This window comes from Myxine glutinosa, chromosome 8 (assembly GCF_964187855.1).
Source record: "Myxine glutinosa chromosome 8, kmMyxGlut1.1, whole genome shotgun sequence".
Lineage (NCBI taxonomy): Eukaryota > Metazoa > Chordata > Myxini > Myxiniformes > Myxinidae > Myxine > Myxine glutinosa.
In genome coordinates this window covers 76,587,419-76,610,253 of record NC_136268.1, presented here as the reverse complement: position 1 = coordinate 76,610,253, position 22,835 = coordinate 76,587,419, and the positions used below count along the sequence as shown (strand labels likewise).

At 44.3% G+C, this 22,835-nt stretch overlaps 1 protein-coding gene across 4 annotated transcripts in view; it reads left to right on the top strand.

The window, feature by feature from the left end:
- Positions 1-22,835, top strand: part of SLC45A3 (solute carrier family 45 member 3) — a 49,619-nt gene that overhangs the window by 5,187 nt on the left and 21,597 nt on the right. Inside the window, exon 1 of one of the 4 annotated variants that reach the window (XM_078783402.1) lies at positions 11,577-11,733. The exons of 2 other annotated variants lie outside the window; for them this stretch is intronic. The gene's annotated coding sequence lies outside the window, so the exon portion shown is untranslated. Of the gene's footprint in view, positions 1-11,576; positions 11,734-14,895; positions 15,047-22,835 lie in introns of those variants that run through there. One more of the 4 variants, XM_068124663.2, reaches the window with a different exon arrangement.

Below are 22,835 nucleotides of genomic sequence, written 5' to 3'. Positions count from 1 at the left end.
ACTTTGGGAAGAACATTTCAAGGAGCTACTAAACCGGTCATCTATCATTGAGCAAAGCAGCCTAGATGCCATTGAACAAAAGCCCGTCATGCACCATCTTGCGGAGCCACCAACCAAGGATGAAATCTGAAAAGCCAATTTAATGGACTCCAAAATGGCAAAGCCCCGGGAGAAGATGGCATTCCGGCGGAGGTCTTCAAGTATGGAGGTCAAATAGTCAGGTGGCTTCGTGCTATATTTAAAGATTACCATTACCGGGCAGATAAAAGCACAATATTTGGCACGAGGCTCCCTTAGGGCTTATTAATTAATGTTAGCCTAGGAGCCCTCCGGAGTTTAAATTTTTTTTCATGTAAAACACCAAAATTAAAGATGGCACATTCCATGATCTGATTGCGACTCAACCTTTGGCTGACATCTGGGTGGCCTTTGGCATGGGCAAGAATTACAGGTGTTACCCAATCAACACCATCTGTGCAAGCCTGGGGGTTCCACAATCACGAGCATTACCTGTGTTCCACGCATTTTCAGGTTGTGATACAACCTCTTCCTTCAACGGCAAGGGCAAGAAGTCGGTTTGGCAAGCCTGGCTGGTCGACGAAGACGTCACAGAGTGTTACAGATTCGGCCCTAATGATTGTTGTTATGATTATTGTTGTTGGTTCTAAGTATTCTGGTGATTGTGGTTGAAGGGAAAGGGTTATTATTATAGTTAAAAGGTTTAACAGCGCTCATGATAAAATAATACCGGAAATGGCACAGGGGGCCGGAAGAGGTCGAGGGAAGAGGAGGAGGATGTGAGAGAAAGGAAAAGGAGGTGTTCTGACGAAGCTCCGCACCTGGCTTGGGCGAGCTTACATGGCGAGTGAACTTTGAGTCCGGGAAGGGAATCTTGAGCGATTGGTGATCGCTGGAATTGTGGAAAAGCCTGCGAAGCCAGGTACAGGTGTGATTCCGGAGAATCTTCGCCTAGCAGCGATGGCTCGAGGACGAGCCAGCCGCCATTACCGGGACCTCGCGCGTCGTTCGCGGAACCTTGGGTTGGCCGCATCCGCGGGTCCCGCCATCCGGTGATTTACCGAAATAGGTGTGTGCACTAAAGCGGCGTCGGAAGATTGCCCTGCGGTTCGTTGACTGAACGGGGAAGGTGCACATCCGGATCGCTTATTTGGGATTCCCTGTCCACGGTCAGGTTGCTGTTGGATTAGACAACGTGACGGTCCATGCCTTACCTACACCGCCGTACTCGCCTCTTCGCGTCTTCGCCTCATCTCCGTTGAGTTATAGAGACATTGAAGGGTTGGGCTCCATTCACTGGGAGCGCGGATCACTGCCGAGCTGCTGCTGAGCTGGGACTGGGATCTGTGAGTTTATGTTACTTAATAAGGTGGTACCACCTTGAGGTTAATTTTATGACTGATTGCTTTCATTGCTGTATGTTTTTCCTGTGTGCTTTTAATACAATCGGTTCATTTACAATCTTTGGGTGTGGTTCCACAATTGATTTTTTTTTTGACACCGGATAACATGTTTTTTTTCTGCCGGGGCTCCTCGCGGGGTTCGGAGGTTTACCAAGACCCGGAGATCGGTGAGGACCCCGTAACACAGAGACATTTGTGTATCTGGCCGGTCATCCCTTCCAGCTGCTGGATTTTGACGATGAACCTTTCCAAAAGCTCGAGAGACTGACTGTTATCCTGTATGACAAAACCAGTCCTTTGAGCTCTGTCAACGAGACAAGAAGGGAACTCTTCTGCCAGAAGAATCGAGCAATGGACAAACTGCCACCCACCAAGGATGCGCTCGCTACTCCAACATGTCCGATGCGCAGTGTATCAAGCAGGAATCTGGACGACCAGCACACAAACACAGCTAGTGGTTCCTTCTCCACAGGATTTTGCCTGGACCAAGGTATCACAGTCATGGATACCAGTTTGGGTGACAATTCCAGAGGTTTCCAGATCGTGCAGGGAGCTGATCAAATGCTCCTGCAAAGGAGACTGCTCTAACTGCAAATGTGGCAAAGCAAATCTGGACTGCTCACCACTTTGCAAGTGCAAATGTACTCCATAGAGCATTGCAAACTCTGTGTTACTGCAAGAGACATCACAGGACAATGCCACATACAGTCACGTGAAAAAGTAAGTACACCCCATGTAATGTTTTGACTTTTTCAACATATTTCAACATACAGCTATTTGAGCTTCATTTCAACAATATTGATAGATAAAGGTGATATAATATAACAAATATCATGAAACATTTACATTTTGTAGTCCATTGTATAATTTCAATAAACATAAATGCAAATTTTGCATGTGGAAAAAGTAAGTACACCCTTGGCTCTAATAGGTGGTATTGCCCCTTTTGGCAGAAACAACCTCAAGTAGGCGTTCATTCATAATTCAGCTCAGCTTTTGATTGTGTAATGGGCCCAACCCGGCCGATGCGGCCTCGATCGGCCTTGCCACCTAGCCTATAACCTTCCCGGGGTCCGTCCCAACATTTTTACTTCTTTTTGAATGTGTTTACTACTATAATTCAGCTTTTATTCGCAGCCGTAGAAGATTGACTACTATAATTTAGCTCAGCTTTTAAATGCGAAATGGGCCCAGCCTGGCCGAGGTGGGCTTCGACCGGCCTTGCCACCTAGCCTATAACCTTCCTGGGACCCGTCCCGACATTTTTGGTTCTTTTTGAATGCATTTACTACTATAATTCAGCCTTTACTCGCGGCCGTAGAAGATTGACTACTATAATTCAGCTCCGCTTTTAATTTCGAAATGGGTCCGGCTCGGCCGAGGTGGGCCTTGACCGGTCTCGCGGCCTAGCCTAAAACCTTCCCAGGGCCCGTCCCAACATTTTTTGTATTAGATGATTCCACCTATCTTTCACCATTCAGGAGATTAGCTTGCGCAGACAAACAAACAAACAAACAAAAACTTTCTTTTATACATATATAACGGTCTTTATACATATATCTTCAGAAGAAGATAACGGTCTTTATAATATTTTACAATCTATTGGTACTATTATAATGTCCACGATAACATTCAACTACCTCAAAATCCCAAATTTGTCAACCACCCTGGGTTTCTTATGACTACCAGGATTCGAGAAAAGCTATATTTTGTCATCGACTTTGGCCATCTTGAATTTTGGTGCTTTCCATGAATTTTTTTTTTAACTCCGTAGGGCTCCTAGGCTATCATTAATTTATAGGCCATAAGGGAGCCTAATGCCAAATATTGTGCTTTTATCCGCCCGGTAACGATAATTTCACTTCGCCACCTGACTAAAACACTATTGGATTGGTTGCATGAGTTATTCGGGCGAATGTGGCAAAATGAGTATTCCGGATAAACTGAAAGATGCTCTAATTACCATCTACAAATGCAAAGGCAATCGGTCTGATTGCGGAAACCACCGTTGTATCTCCCTGTTAGCCATCACATCTAAGATTTTGACCAAGGTGATGCAGTGTTGCCTTGTGGACACTGTTGTCAAAAACGTAGTGTCTGAATCGCAGTGTGGCTTTAGAAGCAAATGTGGGACCATTGACATGGTCTTCGTGGCCAGGCAGCTTCAAGTAAAATGTATTGAGCAAAATGACGGTCTATACACAGTATTTGTTGATCTAACAAAAGCTTTCGACACTGTCTCGAGAAGCCCCTGGGAAAATCCTGACTAAGCCGGGAGTCCCAGACAAATTTGTTAATGTACTGAAGCAGCTACGCTACACGATGGCATGCATGGGCGTGTGTGTGCAGATGGACAGTTCTCCAAACGCTTCCCCATAACGACTGGTGTGAAGCAGGGATGTGTGATTGCCCCAATTCTGTTCATTTTGTTCTTTGCGGAGATGCTAAATGAGGCGTTGCGTAATTGTGGCGATGGAATCTACATTAAGTTTAGAACAGATGACGGTATTTTCAATAGTTCGAGGCTTCATGCAAAAACCAAAGTCCATCAACAACTAATCCGCGACCTCCTGTTCACCGATTACTGTGGCCTATTTGCTCATGGCGAGGAGCAGCTTCATTCACTCATGGACAGTTTTTTGAATGCAGCGAAACACGTTGGATTCACTATTAATTCACCAATTCCACTGCTTCGCTGATGACATCCAGCTTTTCATCTCCACCAAGTCCATCTCCACCGCCACCCACTCTATCCTGACAAACTGCATCACTGAAATAAAATCCTGGCTTCAAATCAACTTCCTCAAACTTAACTGTGATAAATCTGAAATAATCATCATTGGCCCAAAAACGCTCACCAAGTCCACCCATAACTTTGCCCTCAACATCGACGGTTTCCCAGTATCCACCTCCCCTCACATCCGGAATCTTGGCATCATCTTTGACCAAACCCTCTCCTTCGACAAATACACTAAACAGATCACAAAGACAGCCTTCTTTCACCTGAAAAACATCGCCCGTCTCCGTCCATCCCTCTCCTCCGTGGCTGCAGAAACCCTCATCCACGCCTTCATCACTTCCCGTCTGGACTACTGCAATAGCCTCCTTTATGGTTCACCCTCAACAATCACCAATAAACTCCAATACATTCAGAACTCCGCTGCCCGTCTACTCACCCATTCCCGGACCCGTGACCACATCACCCCCGTCCTTTACAAGCTTCACTGGCTCCCCATCTCCCAGAGAATCCAGTACAAAATCCTCCTCTTGACCTACAAAGCCCTCCATAACCTGGCCCCATCCTACCTGGCTGACCTCCTCTCCAGACACACTCCCACCCGCAACCTCCGCTCTGCTGGTACCAACCTCCTGACCCCCTACCATCCGGACCAAATTTAGATCCTGGGGGGACAGGGCCTTCTCCATCGCTGCTCCCACCCTCTGGAACTCGCTACCTCACACCATCAGAGACTCCTCCTCACTCACCACATTCAAAACATCACTCAAGACCCACCTGTTCAACACTGCATTCAACATTTAACCCACAGCATCTAACCCCTGACTATCTCCTCTCCTTCTCCCTCCTTTGTGCTTTGAATATTTCCCTATTGATTCTTCTTTTTTTGCAATTGTTTTTATGTTTTGCTATGCATTATGTTTTGCACTCTGTCAAAGCGTCTTTGGGCTTCCTGAAAAGCGCTATATAAAATAAATGCATTATTATTATTATTATTAACCTCACAAAGACTGACGTTATGTATCAGCCCCTACCTAGTTTGGAGCGTGTTGAGTACGGTGGAGCTTTAAAATTTTAAAAGAAACTAAATTTTTATTTTTGAAGGTCTTGATCTGTTCCATATAATATAGAAACACTGTATAAAAAGTTTGAGCACTAAACTATTATGTTTAGGGGTAGCTCAAGGGCCGCAAAGATTATGAAAATTATAAAAATTCAACAAATTACGAGTATATCAGACTATATCTTAATTTATTTTAAACAACACACTTGAACACAGTATTTATTTTTGAACACGTTAATAGTGAATTCTTTGTTCAGTTTCTGACAGAGTTCATAGTATCAGTCTGACAATGTCCAGCAAACCCCAAATTTATTATTTTCATGGCATCCCGGACAGTGTATGTTTTCTGCTATCAGGGTACATTCTGCGATGGTCCTCGACAACTTGCAGCAGGAATTGCAGCTGAGTTTCATCGCGGGTTATTAACCCACTACTCCTGAATGAGTGCCACTCCACGTTCAGCGTAGTCATTGACAACTTTTAGAGAGTTGACTGTTTCTGCAGCCTGCTTGTAGTCGTCTCTGTCATCCCACAAGTCCGGATCAACCGCGAGAAATCCATCTGGAAGTTCCATAATTCGCAGAAGTTTTATTGACCTTGCTGTGATGAAATCTTCCAAGTTCTTGTCCTTGAATGAATCAAGAGCAACAGTGATTCGCTTGGAATGATCCTGATCTTGGTCTTCTTCATTCTTCATGGCACTCACCATCAGTCTCTTGGTTGCCGAACTGACCCGACTGTCGAAGAAAGCCAAGCTAACAAGTTCCTGTGACAAGTACCACACGTGATTGGAAAACTTGCGTGATGTTGACTTTGAGATGGCTGGATGGATTGATGAGTATTCAAGCAGTGACTTCAGCAGCAGCAGGTCACTGTAAGGAGCACCTGATGCTTGTGGTGCAGAGATCCAGGCTGTCAGGTAGACACGTACTGTGAATACACACACATCACGTAATCCTCTCTTTTCTGCAGGAGTCAGTTTGAATTGAGCCTTGAACATCCAGATCTTGAGACAGTATATTACTTTGGACATCCAGCGGGCGTGGTGCATTGCTCCGGGTGACATGAATCGCACTCCTCTGGCAGGAGCAGCATTGAGAAAGACAATCACAAGTTCCAAGAATTCTTTATAATCATCTCTCGGCTGACTCTGTTCAAGATGCTTGTTGGCATAATCGATAGTGCCTTGCTTTATGTCTTCCACTAGACTTGCCACGTCATCAGCTGCAATCCTGGTTCATACTTGGCCGTGTCTATGAATCCCCAGTATTCCTGGAAGCGTTTGAAGAGTGGAACCTCGGGAGAAGATTTGGCTCCCAATCCCATACACACTTGGAACACTGCACCAATTATCAATTCCATAATGTGATGCCTGCAAGCTAGTGACAAGAGCTCCTTCTCAAGCTTCTGCTCTAGGAGGACACAGGCACCAGCGGTCCGACCAGTGTTTGAGCTGGTCGTGTCAAAACACATAGCTCGGATGCTGTCGGCTACGCCCCAGTCTTCAATGGCTCCAAAGACAGCAGCAGCCTGAGCCTCGCCTGTTCCAGATGGAAGCTTGGCAACTGTGAGTAGCTGAGAAACTCCTTTCCCTGAAACCAATTCTGGCAGGCGATCAACCTTCTCTTTTCCAATTAGATCAAGGATCAGTTTGCCGTCCCAGTGAACAACAAGGGGAACGTTACCCTGAAACTCTGCCTTTATATTTGCAGATCTCTGGACTCGGTGTTGTACTCTTTGTCGGCGAATTGAGTCTCTGTTTAGAGCAAGTTCATCAATGTTCTGTCCCAAGCTTTTGGCAGTTTCTGCTATAACAAAAACGGCTTTGCGGTCTGACACTTTTGTGCGATCTAGAGCGGCTGCGAGTTCTTCAGTAACGACAGTTTTTCGCCCCCTCTTTCTTTTTCGTGTCTGAAATGTGATGCCTCCAGCAGCTCCCTCACTTGCATTGTCCCCAGTTTCCATCTTTTCACTATCTTCTGCTGAGCTGTTTTCAGATTCAGAACCAGATGAAATCAGTTCAGCTGTAGAAGCTGCTAACTGTTTCATTTGCTCCATTCGCTGTCGCCTGGCAAGCATTTCCTCCTCTCTTTTGGACGCCGTTTTCTCCTTCGCAGCAAGCTTTACATCTACTCCAGCCAGCGACCCCCTTCTTCCCTTTTCTCGCTGGGCTAACAAGAAATCCTTGTCTTCTTGTAATACTGACGTATTGGTCAGAGCATCAGCGTGAGCGACATAAAAAAGGTCTTCAAGCCTGGAAACAAAAGCCGACTCTCTCGCGAGTTGAGTTGGTGACGTTCGCGCTTTGTTCTTTTTCAGAAGACGCCATTCTTCAAATGTCTGCTCAAGCTTGGTTTGGCAGTTTTGATGAGCTCTCATCGGGATTCTAGCTTTCTTCCAAAAGTTAGCTCTTTCCGTGATGGTAACATCCGACGATTGTCTTACGGTCTCCTTCAGATCGAGATGGTGATGTAGGAAGAATCCAAGAGCCATACGCAATGATGGCAACTTGCTGCCACTTAATTCAGTCACAGAGTCGCCAAGGAGATACAACTTGGTTTGAGATCTTGTTGCTTTTTCCACAGATGACATTTTCAATCAGATATGAATCTGAAAGAAATAGAACATAGCATTAAGAAATTAAGAATCAAGAAAATTCAAACAGTTCTATTAATAACTGAGCAGTGAGCACAATGCCTCAAGCAATTACACAAACATACTGCTGCAACAGTGTTGCAGCTGTTGCTTAGTCAGCATAGTCAGTCCATTGAGTCCAAACAGTAAACAAGTCTGAACATGTCTGGAATATAAGTTCATGGAAAATTTGCATTATCAATTTATCAGCAAAACAATGGGATTCGGATGATTGGTTGGATAATAGATATGAACCAGTTGAACCACAATGATTATGCTTCTATAATCTGTGATAATATTATACCATGTTTATACACCCATTGTGTCTGTGATTCTCTGCAAAGCCTGTGATAACTTCGTTTTTATTTTCAAATAGTGTTCTGTGATACACCTATGTACAGTGTTTACTTTTAGATACTATGGTGATAAGCGTTCCCAGGTCAGCGCAACATCTCATTTTAGCATTTATTGTCTAGCAGACTCTAGCTCAACGAACATTTTACTCTTTTATTATAACAGATATTGTGTATGTACAATGTACATATTACTACTGTAATTATTTATTTAATGGAGCACAGAGTTTTATAACTTAAAGGTTTTATCTGTGTTCCCAGTAATTAATTTTACCACAATGATTGCATGTTGTGTGTATGATGATAGGAGAGAGTGTCAATTTACTTAGTAGTTAAAATTGGGTTCTTAATTTATCAACAGAATTAATCTATTATCAGTAGTATGCGAAATAAAAGGGCGGCCGCAGCTTTGGGGTATCAGAAACTTTACCATCATTGGGCTACCCCTAAATATTGTTCACTTGTGCTCATATTTTGCCTGAATTTTTATTTCATATATAGGAACACATTGAGAGGGTAAGAAGATCATATTTCAAAAGTTCAAAAATAAGCTCCACCCTGGTGTTGAGTCGTGTATCTTTGTGGACGGTCAACAACTGAAGAACACTGATGCTTACACCTAACTCGGGAGTGTTTTGTATGATGATAGTCAATTGGATCGGGAAATCTCCAGTTTGATAGCAAAGGCTAGCACATCCTTTGGCCGTCGTTGACACCGAGTCTGGAATGGTCACGATATTAAAATGAAATGACTACTAAAATATCAGTCTATAGAGCAGTGGTTCTGAGTACGTTGCTGTATGGTGCTGAGTGCTGGACAACCAAGAGTCACCACATTTGTCAGCTAGAAGCCATTTATAAATGATGTCTGTGGAAAATCCTGCACATAACGTGGAAGGAAAGAGTTTCCAATCTGGAGGTGCTGTGTTTTCGGTGGAGAGTATAATCAAAAAACGACAACTGCAATGGGCTGGTCACCTCTTAAGAATGAGCGATTTAAGGATACCAAAACAGTTATTTTATGGGGACTGGCTGTGGGCAAGCGTGGTATTGGGGAACTTAGAAAGCACCATAAGGATTGTCTAAACGCAACACTAAAAAGCTGTGATATTGACCCGGCCAAGTGGGAACACTGGACCATCGATCGCTCGTTTTGGAGAAGGATTGTCAACAAAGACATTACAACATTTAAGGAGGTGAGATGTGAGCATATCCACTAGGCCCGCTTGAGGAGAAAGAATCCGGACCAAGCCTCATCAACCAGATTCCAGTGAGACACGTGCGGGAGACCGTGTGCAACTGCGGCTGGCCTCGCTGTGCATTATTGTGCTCGCCACAGGACACGATACCCCACAGTCTTCATGGGACTCGACGTGACTTCCACCATCATGATCGAGGAACCTATTTAAATTGAATGTTATATTTTGAGCACAAATTGGAAAACAAGTTTTTTGTTTTACTGTACTATGGCTTTGAATTGGTCTCGGTCACACATGTGCAGAGTGAGATTTAAAAAAAACTCTGTCTGCCTATCCGGCAATAAAACAAAATTGAAAAACATTCCAAACAGGAAACTTACTGTTTTTAAGGACATTATAAAGGATGCAAACAACAGGCACGAATAACTAATGTAATGTGTTAGATAGGGTGGTGTAATTACTGCAATAGACACTACGTAAAACTGGCATTTCCAGAATTAATTTATTTATCTGAGTTTTACAATCTATGTTTTATATAAATTGAATGATATGCTTGAACACTGCAGATCACAAATCACCTTCTTGTCACATCCAATAACCTCCAGTTTAGCAGTACAGTCGGACCCCGCTATTCGCTGGAGATATGTTCCTGGAAAATGCCGCGAATGGCAGGGCATTGTTTCAATGGACAAAGGGGTTATTGGTTTTCGAATTGCGAATATCGTGAAACAAACCGAGAATGGCGAGGCAAAATCCACAAATTGTGAGGCAAATCCAGAGAATGTCAATGAAAATCCGCAAATGCATGCCGTGCTATTTTCATTGGGGGAAAGGGAGACAGCTAATTGCACTAATGGATACTGTGGAGTGTTTTCAATCTGTACAGTAACTTGCAGGGATGACGTGTTATGCAGCTGGTGGAATATCCCGTGAAGCTGTTCACAGTGTGAATGATTGTGTAATCCCACGAAAGCCATGAAAATGCGAAGCACACAGCAGTGAATGTGGAAGCAGGTTAAGCTCGCAGCTCGTAGATGTTTTTTTTTTTTGCATATGCCCAGCTGCTTTGTGCATGGCTGGTAAAAGATGGGTTTTATAAACGTGTCAAGCTAGCGGCTCGTGAAAATGTTTTTTCGCGCCCCTGAAAAACCATTAATTTGTGGGACACTGCCACGAATAGAAAAAAAAACGCGAATTCGCAGGACACTTTTCCGCGAATCGAGAAACGGGTCACATTTTATCAACCGCAAATAGCGGAACCGCGAATTGTGGGGTCCGACTCTTCTTGGACATGTTAAATGGGGTGGTATATAACTGCTTTGATTATGCTAAAATTCCGGATTTTTTTTTCAATTACGCTGTCCGTCCGTCTGTCTGTCCGTCCATTCATCTGTCTGTCCCATCTGTGGTTTCCAGACTTTTTTCCCCTTACACTTTAACATATTCAACTGAAACTTGGTACATGGCTTTATCATGATAAGTTACAGAAACTGCAACTTATTCTGTAGCTTTGCATACCTAAAACAATTTGTCCTACTGTACAGAGCTCACAATTGCTGAGTGCTTGGAACAAGAAAATTCATTCGGGACCAATATTCATTCGGGACAAAGCAATTCTCACTGTGTGCTTGTTTTATTTAAATTGAAGTCCCATATAGCTTAAACACTGTGTGGGGTAACTTGTTCTATGAACTCTCTAGTTGCAAGTGTGTTGATAATTTTATTAAGAACTAGCAGGTGTACCCAGCGTTGCCCGGCATGAATTAGGGTTTTTCCTATTTTTTTTTGTTGGTGCCTAAAATGCTTCCTTACACCTACCAAGGGAAAATATTTAATATTATAATAACACACACACTAATCTGGGACAAATTAATATTACCTTTCCCATAGCTACAAATGCTCAGACACTATAGAGTGATTTTATAAAAGAAAAAAAATCCCCCAAAGAAATTCTTTAAAAAAAAAAAAAAAATTGGCCTGAACCCCCCCCCCCCCCCCCCCCCGGCACTTGCTGATAAACCTTTGAAGGTCTGACGAAGATCCTTTCAGCCATCTGAGAAAAATGGTGACGCACACCCACATAGACAAACAAATTTCTTACGTGTAGATTGATATTTTTAGAATGAGGATTAAATGCAGATGGATGTTAATGTCATCCTGAGCAGCCCGAGTGCTGACTAGATGGATGCAAAAGGCGTGGTTGGTGCTCATACTTTGCAGCGTTGGCAAGGTGTGCCTTCTGTACTATATAGTAAACAGTACGATTTTGAATCACTCCTTCCATTTTCCTTCCGGAAGCCAGGATGGTGCGAATGCCATGAACTTTGTAAGTACTGTGTTATATTTGATTATGTCCTTTTTTGCCGGTTTGAGTGACATTCCCTCAGTTTGGCTGGATGTGAAATGAATACCCTGAGCATTGGCTTGCTCAGCCTTGACCTGTTTGGTTTTGAATGTTTGATTTGTCGGAAAACTGCAGAAAAAGTTTTATATTGTGAGGCCCTTCCTACAGGATAATGAATGAAATCGACAGAAAGTTGATCGAAGTATGCGAATCTCCATCGGAAGTTTGAAGAAGCTGGTGTTTCGAGCGTTCATCCTTCGTAACGCTCCAAACGTCAGCTTCTCCTTGCTTCTCTCGGGGGTTCTCATTCTGTTGATGCCATCCATCGTTCTACTTCTTCGGCAAAGTGGAACAACACGAGCCTTCATCATTAAAAGTACCGGGTAGTTTTTAATTCTACTTCATAGAGGATGCTTTGATTGCTGTACTGTCTCACATTGTGTAAATATAGTATACAAATACCCTGTCACGGTACTACTTAATTACATTTTTGTCCATGAGTAGGTTTTTGGTGGCTACAATTTCCACATTAGATACAGTCAATAAATTTGATCTGGCGAGTGTACCATACACTTTACGTAGCGTTGGTACTGTGGAAGCACTCTCCTGGCAAGCGTTATGTTGGGTAGCTTGCTGTTGATTTCTCAGCAGTCACTCATGGCAGGAGTTTAATTTGTTCAAGTTGTCAATGCTAACTTGCATCATCTTTGTGAGAGATGCCATCACATAATTGATGTCCACCACTGACCTGTACTGGCAGATGGGTCGTTTGGGTTAACATTCTTCCGATGGACGGTACACACATTTAAGTATCAACCTGCATGCGAAACACCAGGGTGACAGTTAACTGCTGTGAATGGCTTTTTAAGTTGCCAATGTTGTGACGAAGTTGTTGATCACCTCCACTGCCGAAGGTGGACGGAAGTTAGGTTTTCACCCCTGTCTGTGTGTTTGGTTTGTCTGTGAGCAGTATATCTCAGATTATGGTTATGTTATTGACAGATTCTGACCAAATTTGGTGGATAGCTTGGGTGCGTGACAAGGATGAAATGGTTAGATTTTGATGAAGGATCCGCATCTGGATCTGATAATTATTTTAAGTGATTCCTCACCGTTGAGAGATGGGGCCAAAAACGATATACAGCACAATATTTTAAAATGTTATGGACGGATTTTTGGAAAAACTTGGTGGATGAAGTGGTTAGGTGACAAGACCAAACCAATAGCATTTTCGTTCAAATCCGGATCTAGATCTGGCCTATCAGTGGGGATACAACATGTAAACGGTTCAGCCTGATGGAGGTATGTGCTCTACCACGTGCAGTTCTAGTTCTATCTGAAATTCTAAGATTGATAATATGACTGCAGCTTATCAGGTATGACACACTTCCCTTTTGGACTTCAATGCATAATTATCAGCTCATTCGATCAGATTTGTCTCAGCGCCAGAATGTACATGCTCAGAATGGTTTTCGAATAGTTTCTAGCTTCAAAGGTGATGGTGTAGCAGCTGCTTTCATGCTTCAAGGAACACTGCCAACCAGGTTTGGAAGAGGACAATGGATGCCTTTTCTGCCCCCACAACTTTCCCTTCAGCATGAGTATAAGGCGTTTGGAAAACATTATTCGCCAGTTTGTTGGATCTGACACTGACACTCGCCCTAACAAAAATAACCTTGTTTCTACTTTCTGACCTATGATAGGAAAAATAGAAGCTCTTTCATGCAGGTTGTGGTAATATGCTTACGGTTATATTAAAATAGTATCGCGCGGGTCCTGAAGCTCACCTGGATCGGAGCAACAGTCACTCAGGAGCAATCACAGACCCTGATATTTTTAATGCCATGAACAAACCTTGGTACATCATGGGCAATGAAGGTTGTGATCACGTTTCATTGGAATTGTGTCTGTGTAGTTTCGGAGAAATGAGCAAATCCCTATTTTGGGAGGTCGAACTCCCTTCCCCCGTAAACCGCTTTAATGAGCGCGGATTTTGATGCGGTCAATACACCTATGTTGGGCATCGGATATGCAGCTTATGGCCAAGTTTCATCAAAATTTGTGTGTTTAGTTTCGGAGAAGAGAGCAAATACCTACTTTGGTGGGAAGTGGGTCAAAAATACCCCCATAGTTTTCCTTGATGAATGCAGATTTTGATGCGGTCAATACACCTCTGTTAGGTATCAGATATGAAGCTTGTGCTAAGTTTCATCAAAATTGTGAGTTTGGTTCAAGCGATAATGACTGAAGTGTTTACAGACTCACTCACTCACTGACCTATGGACACTGCTCGATCGCATAAGCTCACCGGACTACAGTCCAATTGAGTTATAAATACAAAGAAATTGAAGGACTATTTTTGAAAAATGTGTGAACCTCAAATAAATATAGAGTGCCTTCAGAAAGTATTCACACCCCTTGAATTTTTTCACATTTTGTTACGTTACAGCCTGAATTTAAAATGGATTCAATTGAGATTTTCTGTCACTGATATACACAAAATACCCATAAGTCAATACTTTATCGAAACGCCTTTGGCAGCGATTACAGCTTTGAGTCTTGTTACAGATTCGTCACTTCCGCTGGGGTGGTTTTCACCCACTGGACATGTTTCTGATATTATGTATTATTATTAGTTTCACAAGGTTTATTATTCACGAACGGTTATCCAAAGTTAAAAAGGATAACTGTGAGTGAAACAGGAAACCGAAGAAGACAATGAGGTGAAGAGGAGGAAGCAGCGCGAGCAAAGTCGGAGAGGACGCGTGACGTCAGCGCTCCGTAACGAGCCAGGTTTACCGACAGCCGCGAGAGGATTTTGAGTTCCTTTAAGGGACATCCGGCGATAAGAATATTCGCTGGAGTGGAGAAATCTGCGTAGACAGATTTGGGGCGCTGAGATTCCGACGAATCCTTGCCTCGTCGCATTGGCTCAAGCCAGAGCTGTCGGCCATCTTGAACCCCGTGCTTCGGACGCGTGTGAACGTTTGCTTCATGTCATCTTCACCCCCAACATCCTACCGTCTGTCGGGGATGAGTGGGTGCGACCGCTTCGTCTCCAATTATGTTGCGGTTTGCTGAGGGAGCCGTGAAGGTGCGCCTCTGGAGGGCGCCGCTATACAGTTTGGCGGGAAGAGCACCCTTGCCCCCACTGTACACGCTTCAGATATCGACCGGAGAGCGAGATTCGGGCTTCGACCGGATTTCGTTCCATCGACTGCTGGAGCGAATCCCATTCGCCTTGGGAAAAGTCATAGAGACATTGAGGAGTGTCGTTGCACTCGCTGGCCGTGCCGTGAGTGACCTGACTTTATATAAGGGATATATGGAGTGCACTCTTAATGGCCATTTGCTGTACCGTATTACCTGTGTGTGATTTATAATGCAAGTTTGTTCATTTATAATCATTGGTGTGGTTTCACAATTGATTTTCAACACAGGGTAATATATTTTTCTGCCGGGGTTCCTCTCGGGGTTTGGAGGTTACCGAGACCAGGAGATTGTAGAGGACTCCGTAACAGTCTTCTTGGTATGTCTGTATCAGTTTTGCACATGTGGATTTTGGGGAGTTTCTCCCATTCTTCCTTGCAGATTTACTCAAGCTCTGTCAAGTTGGATGGCGGGTGTCGGTGAACAGTAATCTTCAAATCTTTCCACAGATTCTCAATAGGATTCAAGCTTTGGCTGGGTAACTCGAGGACATTCACATTCTTGTTCTGAAGCCATTTCCATGTTGCTTTGGCTGTATGCTTGGGGTCATTGTCCTGTTGGAATGTAAATCTTCCCGGAAGTCTAAGGTCTTTTGCACTCTGAAGCAGGTTCTCCTCGAGGATTTTCCCGTATTTGGTTGCATTCATTGTTCCCTCGATACTTACAATTCTCCCAGTCCCTGCCACTGAAAAGCATCCACAGAACATGATGCTGCCCCACCATGCTTCGTAGTAGGGATAGTGTTAAATGGGTGATAAGCTGTGCTTGGTTTCTGCAAGACATAGCACTTTGCATTCAGGCCAAATAATTCCATTTTCATCTCAGCGGACCACAGGATATTTTGCCCCATGCTCTTAGAGTCCTTCATGTGCCTTTTTGCAAACTCCAGGTGTGCTGTCATGTGCCTTTTCACAGTAGTAACTTCCCTCTGGACACTCTCCCATAAAGCCTAGATTTGTGAAGTGCTGCAGAGACTGTTATCCTTCTGGCAGGTTCTCCCATCTCCGTCAAGGAACTCTAGTTCTGTCAGAGTAGTCATTGGGTTCTTGGTCACCTCCCTGTCCAAGGTCCTTCTTGCCCGGTTGCTCAGTTTGGTCGATGGTCAGCTCTAGGAAAAGTCTGGGTAGTTTTATATTCTTTCCATTTCCTAATAATTGAGCTCACTGTGCTCTTGGGAACTTTCAACATTCTAGAAATTGTTTTATTCCCTTCCACAGATCTATGCCTCCTCACAATTCTATCTTGGAGTTCTACAGACAGTTTCCTAGACTTCATGGTAGCGTTTCTGATCTGACTTGCACTGTCACCTGTGGGACCTTATATAGAAAGGTGTGCTTCTTTATAAATCATGTCCCATCAATTGAATTGGCCACAGGTGGACTCCAATCAAGTTATATAGACATCTCAAGGATGATCAAAGGAAATTGGATGCACTTGAGCTCAATTTGGAATGTCATAGCAAAGGGATTGAATACTTATTGACTCAAGACATTTCATATTTTTGTTTTTAATTATTTTGTAAAACTTTCTTAAAAGAAAAAATTCCGCTTTCACCTTTGGGGTATTATGTGGAGATCAGTGACAAAAAAAAAACATCTCAATCTAATCCATTTTAAATTCAAGTTGAAACATTCAGGTTTCACAACATCTGAAAAAAGTTAAGGGGTGTGAATACTTTGTGAAGACACTGTACATGTATGGGTACTATGGTTGAGACTGCAGATGAGACTTTGTTTTGGGTTTGTATTTGGAAGCATTATGATTGATGTTTGGGTGGGGAATGGTTTGGATTAGGGTTAGTGTGAGTAAGATGGATAGTATTTTATAAAATAAAATGATAGGACTTACAACAGGTTTTTACTTGTCTTATTTACTTATCTTTTTCTGTTTTACTTATCTTGTAATAATTTCAACATTTTTTTCTCATCTCATGATAGTAAAAAATATCCCTGACACAGTGGCAACATCATTGTTGACAAGATGGCCTGAAGTATGCAAACCTGAAGTTGGATTGTATTTCAGAAAACTAATAATACCTGTTGCCTTCTGGAGTGAGACGTGGCATCAGCATACCTCCCTTAGGCAGGGATCAGTGGTTAAAGCAGTTGCACGATTCCACGTGTACAGGTGAAGATTGCATGTCGTCTCCCCAGATTGGCCCAGCTGTTTTTGATTCCATAATGATCACCAACATACACAAATGTAGAGAATTGCCTTATTTTAATATAGCTAGAAACAGCCCCTCCCCAGGCGTGTTCTCAAGGGATGAAGGGGGGGGGGGGGGGGACCGTTTTTTTTTTTGTTTTTTTTTTTCGTATACTGAATCGAGGCTCATGAAAGAGCTAACATTTATTTCACAAACAAATCAACCAGACAAACAAAATATATAAAAAGAGGGAGCGGAATACAAGATGGGGAGAGAAGTGGAAGCACACAAACATAACATTTGAGAGCAGGGAGATGTGTGGGGGGGAGGAGGCGTGGGAAAGGGAGTGGGGGGTGGGAGAAGTATAAAACACAAGGACACCAAGGACTTCCAGGACAGAAGTTGGTATTTCAAAAAAGTGAATTTGGGGTGAAATTAGCGGGGGTAGAAAAGATCAAGGTTTTGGATGGGGGAAGATGAGAGATGGTGGTGAACAGCTGTTTTTAAGACCTGGAGGGTGGAGTGGGATTGAAGAGAGTGAGGGAGTTTGTTCCAGAGGCGGGAGAAAAGAGGAATGTAGGAGTGAAGGTGAGCAGAGAGTCATGATTTTGGCAGTTTAACCATAAGAGGGTTGCAGGCAGATGTTGTGCGACCTGTAGGAATATTTGGGGGACAGAGCCCAGAGAGAGCTGAGGGGGCAAGGTCAGAGAGGAGTCGGTAGAAGACGGAAAGACCACCAACCTGCCTGCGGTGAGTGAGTGAAAGGCCCTTGGAGTTAGCTTCATCGCGGGAGATTCCAATGATTCTGAACGCTTTGGTTTCAACAGTGTGAAGACGAGCTAGGTGTGAGGCAGGAGCACCAGCCCAGAGGGGAGAGCAGTATTCCATTGAGCTGCGGATGAAAGCCTTGTTTGTGGAGAGGAGCTCAGGTGTGCCAAGGAAGGACTTCGCACGACGGAGGATGCCCAGTCGGCGACTGGCTTTGGAGGCCAGATTTGAAATGTGGTTTTCCCAGGAAAGATCATGGCAGATAGTGAGATCCAAAAGCTTCAGTGACAGAACTTCTTGGAGAGGATTATTCAGGAAGTGGATGGGAGGGTTGTCCAGTCAGTCTTTTCGGAGAGACATCGTAAGAGTGTGAGATTTGTCAGGATTGAAAGACATGTTCCACTTGTTTGCCCAGTCTGTGATTTTGTCCAGGTCTGTAGAGAGTGAGGAGGCTGCAGACTGCCGATCTGAGGGATGAGGAATGGAGCGACAGAGAGTAGAGTCATCAGCAAAGAGATAGGAAGGATTTTCAAGAGAGTCAGAGAGATCATTGATGAAGACCAGAAAAAGCACAGGGCCCAGAACACTGCCTTGGGGAACTCCAGCCTGAACAGGAAGAGGAGATGAGAGAAACCCATTCAGGGCCACACCTTGACGATGACTAGAGAGGAAGTCCGCCAGCCATGCGTGGAGATTTCCATGGATACCAAAGGAGGAGAGTTTGGTGAGCAGAGCGGGGTGCCAGACCGCATCGAAGGCATGTGATATGTCAAGGGAGACAGCTCTAATTTCCTGTTTGGCATTGAGGACCTCCATCCATTGTTGAGAAAGCAGAAGCAGCATGTCCAGAGTAGAGTGACCAGGTCTGAAACCAAATTGATGATCAGAGATCAAGCCATTGGAGAAGAGGAAAGATTTCATATCTGAGGCAATGATGGATTCCATGACTTTGCTGATAATTGGGAGAAGGCTGATTGGTCTGTAGCTGCTAGGATCTGTTTTTGCACCTTTTTTGTGCAAATCGGTGATGTTGGCTGATTTCCAAGCAGATGGCAGATGACCTTGAGCAAAAGAGAGGGTGAAGAGAACAGAGAGAGGGAGTGAAAGAGCGGAAGAACAGGATTTTAGGACCCGTGGGCTGATGCCGTCAGGTCCAGTTGCAGAATCAGAGTCTAGGGTTGACAGAAACTTTTCCACCTTGTCAGGAGGAAAGGACACAGAGTCCAGGAGCAGCTGGGTACGGTGGGTACAGAGAGGGATGGGTTTGGGACACAAGATTTAGAGGCAAACACAGAGTTGAGGCATTCAGCTTTTTCACGTGCGTAGTCAGCCGTGTAGCCGTTTGAGGTGAGGGAGGGGATAGAGGGGGAACAAACACCAGAAACAGATTTCATCAGACGCCACCAGGATTTGGAAGAGGGAGACAGATAAGAGAGTTCGGTCTTGAGAATGGAGAGATATTGTTTCCTGGCTCTCCTGAGGGTGGACACACACTTGTTTCGGGCTTTGTGAAAGGAAATGAGATTTCCTTCCGTTGGATTTGCTTTCCAGGAGACGAAAGCAAGTTGTTTCTGGGCAACAGCCTCACCACAACATTCCGTGTACCATGGACGGGAGGAAGGGTATGACAACTGAAGACGAGATGGGATAAATCTGTGCATGAGAGAGAGCAATTTACTTTGGAAGAATTCCCAGGATGAGTTGATGTCAGAGGTGGTAGAGATGGGAGACCAGTCCAGATGATTAATGGCTGCTTGAAGACCGTACCAGTTGGCCTGAGTGAAATGCCAGACTCGTCGACGCTTAGGAGGCTCTCTGAGAATGGTCAGAGAGATGTCCACTTTAACAAGCACATGATCAGATGAGCCGATTGGAGCAGAAGAAGAGCAGCAGACATTTTCAGGGAAGTTAGTCATAACCAAGTCCAGAAGAGAAGATGCTCCGTTGACTGAGATCCGGGTCAGTAAATTGACAGATTGTGTCATTCCCAGTGAGTTGCAGAAGTCCTTTGCTGAAGAGCCATGGCTGGTGAGAGAGGTACCCACACCCAGCCAACTGGCATGGTGACAATTGAAATCACCACATATGAGGAAGAGAGAGTTGGGATGGGTAGATAGAAGTTGGTACATATTACCAGACAGCGAGATGTAGAGGGAGTCATCACTGTTTAGTGGACGGTACAACACACATGAACAAAAGGTGGGAGCGAAGGGGAAGCCGTAGCCAAAGGTATTCCTGGGGGTGAGGTGGAGAGAGGGCAGTGCACGGCGAGTGAGGAAGAGAGTTTTTTTTATAAAGATAGCAACCCCACCTCCAGGACGAGGCTCAGGTCTATCATACCGGAGGAGGGAGTAACCTGGGAGAGATACCAAGGAATCAGAGACATCATGAAGGAGGAAAGTTTCTGTTAAGCAGGTCACGTCTGGTTTGTCAGAAGCAACCTGTATGGAGAGATCAGTCAAGTTTGAGCGAAGGCCCCGGATGTTTGAGGTCCTTACCGTTAATGAAGAGGAAGAGGTAGCATCGGAGACAGAACAGGGGGGGGAGGGGTAGGGTAAGATGTGGAAGAGGAGGAAGAGGTAGGGAGAGCTGTTGAAGGTGTGTCAGAGATTTCAGAATAGCTTGGAGAAAGGGAAGAATGGGGCGGACAAAAGGTTGGATGGTGATTGGGTGAGGCACAGTGAGGTGTTATTTGAGGAGGGGGAAGAGCGAGGCAGAAGGTTGGGGGAGATGAAGTTGGAAGGGGGAAGAAGCGGGGAGGACGCTTTGAGGATGAGGGTGAGAGGGGGGAAATGGAGAAAAATGGTGAGGAGGAGAGGTGATGGGGGAGATTTGAAGGGGAGGGGTGATGGGGGAGATTTGAAGGGGAGGGGTGAGGGAGGGATATTTGAAGGGGAGGAGTGAGGGGGGAGATTTGAAGTGGAGGGGTGAGGAGGAGTGGTGATGGGGAGGGGTTAGTTGGGAGTTTTGAAGGGGAGGTGTGGGTTGGTAGTTTTGAGGGAGATTTGGGGGGTGGGGTGAGATTTGAGGAGGAAGAGGAGGGGTGAGGGGTGAGATTTGAAAGTTTTGAATGATTAAAGAAAATTGAACATTTATTACAGACTGGATTTCTTTAAATATTCAAATCAGAGATCTTTTTGAGAACGTTTGAGGAGGGGTGGAATGAAAGTGAGTTGGGAGAATGGAGAATGGAAGAATTGTTTGAGATTTAATTTTTTATGTGATGGAAAGATTTAATGAGCAAGTTGAATGCAGCCTTTTGAACAACAAGAAAAAAGCGAGTTATATACAAATGAATACAACATGGTAGGGGGGAGTTTAAATATTTTAAAGCAAAACCGTCGGTTCAACACGTGGACGTGGATGTGGGCGGGGGAGGGGAGACCGCGAGGAGAGAAGGTCATTATTATTATTATTATTTTATTTATGTATTCAAGACATCAAACAAAGGGTAAGAGGTTAGGGGGAGAAAGTAGAGGGTCAAAAAAAAATCCAGAGAGATCGAACGTGAATAACAAAAGACCATAAGAGGCGACTGGGCAGGCCTCGAGGCTAACCAGGCCCCAAACAAGTACACCAAACTGACTGACGAATATGGTGTGTCCGGGTTAGTTTTTTTGTCACTGCCATAATTCGAACGGCTGAAGGGATCTAAGTCAAACATGGTAGAAATATGCATAATGATGTAAAGATGAACTGATTCGATCATGGGATCAAGAGGTCAAAGGTGAGAGGTCCTGTTAGGTAAAAATTATGTTACCGCACTAACTCATGAGCGTATGAGTGAGGGGATTTATACCAAACTTGGTATAAGTAGGCCTATGTATTATGATGCAAAGATTAACAGATTCGTTTTTCAGGGGTTGGGCAGTGGTGGGGGAATAGAAGTAACCTGAAAAACAGGAGTGCTTGGGAATTTGTGGAAGAGATTGTTGGTATGGATAGGGGGTGATGTTTACCTGTGGGTGGTGTTGAACAGCCATCTTAAGACCAGCTGCCTTAAAGTTCTGGAGGGAAGCATGGGACTGAACATGACTGGACGTTGATTCCATAGGTGAGAGAAACGAGGAAGAAATGAGTGGAGGTGAGCAGTGAGCCTAGATTTTGGGAGTTTAACAAGAGGGTTACTGGCAGACTATGTACGCCCTGAAGAATCCTGGGAAGGGGACGGTCAGGAGAGGGCAGAGGGTGCAAGACCAAAAAAGAGGTGGTAGAATATAGGGAGGTCACTAACCTGCCTGCAATGCACAAGGCTCTGCTATCCACAGCATCAAAAACGGCAAGGTGTGAGGCAGGGTTGCCAACCCAAAGGAGAGAGCAGTACTCCAAGCTGAGAATGAAGGCCTTGTAGGTTGTCAAAAGTTCAGACTGGCCAGCCAAGGAGAGGCTGGTGCTCCAAGGAGAGGTCACGTGCATTGTGACCCACACGTTTGTGATGCAACTTCGGAAGTAGATGGAAAGGTTAGTTAAATGAGAGAGAGAGAGAGAGAAAGAGAAAGAAAAAGAAAGAAAGAAAGAAAAAGAGAGAGAGAGAAAGAAAGAAAGAAAGAGAAAAAGAGAAAGTGAAAGTTAGATTGTGATTTGTTGAGGTTGAAATACATATTCCAGTTGTTTGACCAGCTCTTGATTCTATCAAGGTCTGCAGACTGGGAAGAGCCTGCTTGCCTGCCTGTCTGAAGAACGAGAAATGATACGTGAGAGGGTGGAATCATCAGCAAAGAGAGAGGTCAGGATTTTCCAGGGAATCAGAAATATCATTGATGTCGAGGAACAAGACAGGGCCCAAACACTGCCGTTAAGAGCTGCATGCTGAATATGGATGTGGAAGAAGTCAGTGAGCCATGAGAGGCGGTAGCCTTGGATGCCATAGGCATAGAGTTTGAAGATCAAGGTGGGGTGCCAGACTGTATCAAATGCTCGAGATCTACTGCTGGACCCAGAATGGCTTCATTTATTCATT